The sequence below is a fragment of the Lichenostomus cassidix genome, chromosome 5 (assembly GCF_008360975.1).
Source record: "Lichenostomus cassidix isolate B80296 chromosome 5, HeHo_3.0, whole genome shotgun sequence".
Lineage (NCBI taxonomy): Eukaryota > Metazoa > Chordata > Aves > Passeriformes > Meliphagidae > Lichenostomus > Lichenostomus cassidix.
The window spans coordinates 21,976,733-21,984,563 of NC_139486.1; the positions used below are offsets into that span (position 1 = coordinate 21,976,733).

General features: G+C 45.5%; 1 long non-coding RNA gene across 1 annotated transcript; it reads left to right on the top strand.

Moving 5' to 3' along the window:
- Positions 1-4,736: 4,736 nt before the first annotated feature.
- On the top strand, positions 4,737-7,225 carry LOC146436119 (uncharacterized). The gene is made up of 2 exons (XR_014852884.1): positions 4,737-5,909; positions 7,118-7,225. It is a non-coding gene; the product is annotated as an uncharacterized LOC146436119 (long non-coding RNA).
- Positions 7,226-7,831: the final 606 nt, after the last annotated feature.

Below are 7,831 nucleotides of genomic sequence, written 5' to 3' on the forward strand. Positions count from 1 at the left end.
CTCCCCCATATCACAGCTGGATTTCTCATGTCTCCACAGCCTGTTGTAGCATTACTCGGATGGAGAATAGGCTTCTTGGGGGTTTGATTCAGTCTGGCTGTCCTCCAGCAATATCCACAGTACTCCCTCCCCTCCCATATGCTCTCCATTAACATCCTCCTGTCTGCTGAATAAGGAAAGAATAACTCTCCCAACCCCAGCCAGAGCCCCTGAGCCAGGGGAGTTCATCAGTCAGGCTGGTTTCTCCTGAACCCAGAATAGGCCTCGTTAATGGGCCAGGAGGGGATTTTATTTCGCCTTTCAGCTTGTGGCTGCCCTGAGCCAGGAGTAGAGTCAAGTTACTGTGTCCGGGAATCTCAGCTATTCCAAGAGTAGGAGCAAGTGAGCTGCTGACTCAGGAGGTTTCCTAGTGTTTTCAAGCAGGGCTCAGTCCTGTCAAAGCAAACTGAACTGTTGGCCTTGCTTTCTTCTAGCCCCAGGACAGGCATTAACAAAAGTCACAGTTGACTGGAGCAGCCTCAGGAATTGATCTGGAGCAGGACTGTGGATCATACTCTTTCCTGGCATGAACACAGATCCTTGCAAAGACTCATATTAGTCCTTTACCCTTTTTTTCTCCTCTCCTTGGAGGGCTTTTCAGTATAGTACAGATACCCAAAAGCTGTAAGGCAGCTCAGCTTTATTTGCACCATTTTCTAAAAGAGAAGATACAATCAGGGAGAAACAGACTTTTGAGTCAAAATGTTTCATTGCAAGTAAGTGTTAAAGGAGAGACTAATGTTCAAGAATCCCTGCCACCCTGAGCCTTGCTGTCACCCAGAGACCACCTGGCTTCTATGTTATGCAGGAATGCAGGAGGATCCCTACTGTGTGGCTAAATTGTCCTGTGGACTTCCCAGAGCCTGGAATGGAGTCACAGCCTGTGTCTGGGACAAGCAATTAGAAATCATGCTGAGTTCAGGATTCTTGTCCTCATTGCAAGTCTGCTTACATGCTCTTATCTCTTCTAAAGGAGCCAATTTCTAGAGGTTAGCAGAGAAGACAAATCTACTAAAGCAGTCTCCTGCACTCACCCCTTGTGAAGCAATGCACACGCCTTTGCATAGGGACTGAAGTCACTGGAGAGCATATGTTCCCAAGTTTGCATGCCTCCATCATCTCCCAGCACCGCTGTGACTCCAGCCACCCTAATATAACCTGTCCCCCTCAATCTCTGCAAAGTTCTGTCAGCAGAGAAAGTCTTGACTCTTTTCTTTGAGGTCATGTTAGTATTTTCTTCTTCACTGCCTCTCACTGTGGGCTGCATTTTCTTACTGTCCTATTCCTTTCTTCAGACTCACTTCACCAATGAAAAACCAGTCTAGTATGTAAAAGGCAATTGGGTGCAAGCTGGTATTTATAAAACAGAAGGTTTCTTCTGCCTGCAGCTATTGGCATGTCTATCCCAGCCACATGCCCTAAGACTAGGATCTGACATAGGGACAGATAAGAGCTTCTCTTACTTGCCTTCAGTCTTGAAGATACGAAGGTCCCCAGTTTGAGCAGCTAAGGAGCTCTTGGCTTGTGGCCTAAATGCCACCTGTCTCTGCAGTATGGCAGGCTGGGTAGGATACCTCTCTTAGCTAACATCTGACAGAGATTTCCCTATGTAAGGAGAATTTTCAGCTACCTTTTTGAAGGATTTACTATCCCTTTGGAGGTGCCCTACACCCCAACAATGATAAGCTGCAGACTAAGACTCCAGCCCACTTACCTTTGGCATGCTGTGTGTTTTAGGTCAGGAGCCCTGGCAGAGGTTCACAGTTAGTGCCTGGGACTTGTGATGGATACAGGGAAGTAGCCAGGGAGGAAAAGGATGCTCCAGCACATTTTATTTCCTGGAAAAATGACAAGTGCTGTTTTTTCTCCATAATTTCTTAACATCATTTGGATTTGGAGTCCCACCTACAGAATTTGTCCATTGAACAATGACCAAAAGAAATCTAGGAGTCTTCCTCCAAAATCTTTGCATCAGAGGGGGCTGAATTGTTTAATCTCAGCCAGCCAGGGTATGCTCAAGTATGTGGGATTGGAATACAGTAAAAACAAACTGCAGAGAGCAATACCTGTAAGAACAGATTTAATTTCATATGCTTGCTACCTATGAGACAGTGATCCCTGTAAAAAAAAAGGCAGGACAAACCTGCTCTGATAAATATAACCAGATGAAATAACTTATTTCATAGTCTGTCATCTAGTTCAGTGAGTCACATGTGGTATCTCTAGAAAGTTGGTAACACCCTAGAAATCTGTAACTTAATACATATTTAACTGAGGTCTTGTCTCATATTTAATAGCAACTCCAACTGGGCTTGCATAACAATATTAAGAAGGGTGGGGAATGCCAACAGAGACTTGAATAGAGCACTAATAACCCTTTAGTATACATGATGCCTAAGAAAAAATCAGCAAAGCATTTGTGTTTGTAGCTAAGGCTTATTTGCAAAATGATATATGTATAATTACCAGGACACTATGCTACAGTTGTATTGGCTAGAAAGCCAGAATCTCAGGCTGAGAGCAAAGAATGGACACAGAGGAATGGTGGGGATACCCTGAGCAGGATGGCTTCCATTTGAAGGTGACATTCAGAAGAAGCTGTGAGCTCCAAATGACCAGCTCAGAGACAAAGAATGTCTTGAGGGTTTCAGGATAAACACACCTAAGCTATCAGGATGCTTTATCTTCTCAGAGAGAGAGAGAGAGAGAGAGAGAGAGATGAAATGCTGCAGTGTTGCAGGCAGCCAGAACAGCATTTGCTGTGTAATGTGAAGTATTTAAGCACACACGGGCTTTGTGGTGTTTCCTGCCAATCTGCAAAGTATCAGTGTGGTGTCTTGTAGTCCCAGGAGCTGGATTACAGAGATGAGTTCTCCAGCTGGTATAACCTAATCGCTGATACATGGTGCATGTGGCTAACCTAATACATGGTGCATGTGGCTGAAAGGCTATGGGGAAACCCTGAAATGTCACACTGTCCCTTCCAATAAAATAAATAAATGTATAAATGTATCTGCCCCATCTCTGTCTTCCAGAGAGTACTGTACCTCCTTCTCTAGCTATACACTCGAGGAAACATACTCTCCAAGTTCCCCAACTGGCCTCAGCTCTGCAGAGCAGGGGCTGTGACAGAGGAGTAGTACAGCATGTAAGGACTATATCCTGTGCACATGGACTGCCCTTCCCTCTGGATGGCTTCTCCCCCATGTACAGAGGTAACTCCTGGTGAGGCACTCATCCAGCTGCTTCAGGTGATGTACATGTGCCCACTTGAGTCTCTCCTGGAAAATCTCATGCCTTCTGAAGGGTTGTTCACACCCACCCATATACATACACATGTAAACAGCGTGATAGCACATTAACACAGTTATGACCTATGATAATGACAATGAAACATGAAAGATTCTCTCCTTATTCTTGTTTTTCTGGTTTGAAAGAGCAGGGTGTGACGCCCTGAATGGAGGGAAGAAGGGTAGGTGCTCCAGTCAATTTAGCAGCCCTGCTCCACCACTGGCAAGGCAGTTGCACTGCAACTGCTTGTATGCAATTCAAGAGCTTCAGGTCACTTCTGACTCGAGGAGGCATTTATTGTCACTGGTAATTGTTACTTCCTTACAGAAAGCAAACAAAAATACCCGCTGCACCAGCACAATCACCTGCTGTGGTTCACCCAGAGGGAAAGGAGTGGGCAGTGATGGCCCGGCTGATGCAAGAGAGTGCTCTGTGCTACTCCATGATGCTTTGTGCCTTTTGGGTGATTAGGGATATTCGAAATGTTTCAGACAGTACATTAGCCAATTTTCCTCTCTCATGTGTACACCCCACACTAATCATGAGGACTGTCTGAGATAAACTGAAATGTGTATAGGTGTGTGACTTGAAGTGCACAGGAGAGGGACATGCGTATACCCCTTCCCTCCCAGGCCAGCTGGGAAGGTGGATGGAAAGGGCTGGGAGTGGGGAGGCGGAATGCCCCACTGAAGATGACCAGGATCCAGTGCCCCAAGGGTTTTGCAAATGGCTTCCTTTCCTCTGAGCACAACGAGCTTGTAAAGCGAAAGGAGACAAATGCCGTTTGCAGAAGAGCCTGGATTTTTTCTCCTTGTTGCAGGCAGGACCAGCTGCGTTCCAAACCCGTGACTGCAGCAGCCGTGACCCCTCCGAAAGGAAATCTGAGCCCGCGAGCAGTTGTGCGTGGGGAGGGCCGGGCTCTCACGTTTCTCTGTTTTGTTTTGGAGCCTCTGATAAGTAGTGGGCTTGCTTTTTCCTTCGTTTCTTTTCTTACTTGCATTCTCCCTCTCTCTTTTTTTTCCCCTCTGAACGTATTTCCACAGCCTCAAGGAAGGAATTTTAAAAAAGAAAAAAAAAAGAAAGAAAAGAAACGAAAAAAAAGAGTTTCTGGCATGGGAACAAGTATGTTTCAAATTACAGAAAGGATGTGAAAGGTTCAAGAATTCGAGCCCTGGCTCCGCCTGTGTCTGTCTCCACCCCCCCTCGCCCCCCCATCCCCCCAGAGAGCAGCTCGCATTGTGGCTTCTCCGCTGCGCCGCACAATGCGGTGGGAGCGGGAATATCCCGCTGGGCGGTGCGGGGATCGGGCACAGGGTGCCCTTGGCGGGGCGCGGGTCCACCGCACCCTGCTCGCCTCCCCGGCTGCTGCCTGCCTGGCTTTCCGAGGCGTTCAACCACCCTTTTCCCAGCTCACAGTTTGTTTTGAGCTCGAGTTTTTTTGTCTCCTAGGGTGTGCATGTGTGCCTGTGGTTTAGCTACATCCCAGGAATGTGCCGAGGACCCACTTCTGAGGGTGGAGCGCCCTCTGCTCGCTGGGAGGGGGGGAAAAGCAGGCAAAGGTGCAGCTCTAGGGTGGAGAAGCAAGTTTCCTGCTGCTGCTAAGGCGTGGACGCTTGCCCACAGGAGCCTGTGCATGGACACGTCCGTGCCCTCGCTGTGACTCGAGGGACGGCCCGTCCCGGCGCTGAGCTCTGCAACGCCCTGCACTCCAACTGTGCTCGCCGCTTGAGTTCTCAGCGACCGTGCTCTGTGTGCGGCTCCCATTGCAGATCCACAAAAAGATTGGGCGGAGAGAAACCACTGGCAAAGAGGACGGTTGAAATTGCTTGATCTCCCCTTACAGGGGAAGATCATGATTAGGTCTAGTCTCAGTCCCTTATGGAGGATCATATCCTGAAGACCTTCCCCATTATATGACCACTTTATACCGTGAGCCCAGATGGAAACACAGACCACCAAGGAATGCACATACTCAGTTTCCTGGAAGGGGGATCCTGTGAGTAAGGTTACATGGCAGAACATTATTTTCTTGTACTCCTGTAATGTGATCAGGTCCCCCTTCCCATAAGGCTGTGAAAGCTGGCATAGTTGTCCCTTGAGAGATGCACAGTTAATTGCATGTCAGTGATGTAACAAAGGTCTTCATGAAATACCTGGAGGAGAGAAGGCTACCTGAGCAAACTGCCGCATCTGTGGCATGTGTCTGGCTGCCATCTCAGCATCCTAGAAGAAAGAGTGTGGCAAGGAATGAACTATGGCTTGATTGCATTTTCTGTTGGGCCAAATTAGAATGAAATCTTTTTGACTGGGCTCTCTGGATTAAGAAACTATTGAAGAGCTTTAGTATTGTTGATAGATAAGGACTCACCCACTTAAGAAGAAAAGAACAACTTTAACATAGATCTTCAGGAACTGAAATGTCCATTAAGATACTGACCTTTTCCAGTTTTGTAAAACCCATTAGCACCAATCAATTAACTTGAATCTGCTGCTTCATGCTGAAAAAATTAAATTTCGTCCTTGCACATTTTCACTCCATCATCTCTTCAGATTCTGTGACTTTGCTGTAACAGATTCAGGTGAGGGTCCTTATGCCTCTTAGTTGCACTGAGCAGTACCTTGTACATGGTATGCTCCCAGTCCCATGATGCTTGATTTTGTGCATGGCTGCAAGATGCCCTTTTGCATAGGGCACATGTCCACTGATATACACTGAACACTCCTTATATGGATGGGAGGGCACTGGAACAAAGAACTATTGATTTAAGTTTAAAAGAGGAAGACTAGGATCAGTGTACCCGCCTCGGCAGCCTGTGAGATTTCTCCTTTGCAACTAAAGCCAAAAACCTGTAGGCAAGTTCAGCTCAACAGATCAAAGGTCTTCAGTATGAACAAGCTGTGATAGTTTGTCATATAATGTTAGTCTTTATACTTTCTCTGAGATTTCCAGAGATTCTAATTAGTGATGTCTTTGTAATGTCTTATACACTGTCTTAAGTATTGCGGTGGTGCCTAGAAAATCAGTCTGAATTGAGTCTCTTTCTGCAGGATGGGATCCATTGCAAAAAGATTATTTTCCTTGCAAGAGATCCAAAGGTTCATCTAAACCAGCTAATACATTAAATACTCTGGTGTGCATGTTATGTTTTCAAAACATGTTACTTAAACAGTGCAATTTTCTTTCTAATATTGAAGAGCTCTGACAATGTCACTTGGCTGTGTCACTCTCAGAAGCTATGGAAGATATGTAGTGTTTAGCCAGCTTTTTGCACTGTCTAATTTTGTGCTGGCAGGCTGAATTCCTGAGGTATGTTAGATGAGTCTCAGAGCTGCCTTAATTTATGCTAGCCAAACCATTTCCTTCTGCGCCATTTCACAGGTGCAGGATCAGCAGAGCAATTCATGTTCCACTCCCCGACCGCCCCTGCTCAGTGTCTTATCAGAGTTTATCCCTGAATTTCCAGCAAGGGGACAAATGCTGCCACCAAGCTTAAAAAAGCCTTATTGATCTGAGAATGCTCACAGACTGCACAATACAAACTGCAACTGCATTCCTCTACCACACTGCTTACGTGTGACCAAAATCTTCACTCTGAATTTTTTGCTAGTGTTTTAGTTGCATCAGGTCACACAGTAGGACAGAAGGTTGCATCTAGTTTCTTCTCAGAGATTCAGTCTCTTTCGATTTTGTGTTTGGCAAAATAAAAAAAAAATTATCAAGCCCTTCTGGAATAAAAATGGGGTCTCAAACTCTTCAGCGGAAAGAAACCATCCAATCTCCCTGCAGGTTTTTCCTGGTGTAAAGGTACAATCTAGCTGCCACATTGTTGTTGCTCTGGAGTTTAAGTGGACACTCAAATAAATAAAAGTGACACCTGCCGCAGGCCAGTTCCCATCTCTATTTGATTATGTTGTTTTCTTACAGAAGATTTTGTATGACTGTAGCTAATACAGAAACTTAAGGGCGATAATTGAACAAATCAGTTTAGCTGGGCATCTGATTCTGTGCAAACCGAAGTGGAATAGTAATGCGTGACTAATACACAACAGCACTTTGCATAAGATAAAGATTCATGTGTAACATATGTAAGCCCAAGACACTGTGGGAAGAAAACACCAAAGATATTGGACAGTATGTATGTGCTTCTCCTCTACGCCAAAGTGCACCCTTTTTCTGTACAGCAAATGGTGCTGTAAAGACAGTGAAGCAGGACCTTCACTCTCTGTCATCAGGAACCCTGAGATCCCATTGTTCTCTCTTCATTGTTTTCCACTCTGGATACATGTGAGAAACTTCTCACTCCTGATGCAGCTTAACTGATCATAGAGCATCTGCCTGCTGATAAATCAGGAGGCTCATTTTAAAGGAAAAGCTGGGGTGCTGCAAATGTAATTTTCTGTTATGTAATAATAATTGTGTGTCATGCAAAAAACCCCACTTTTTTTCTGTGCAAATATAAAATCATTAGATGTTCACAACTCTCTGGCCTTAATTCTAAGT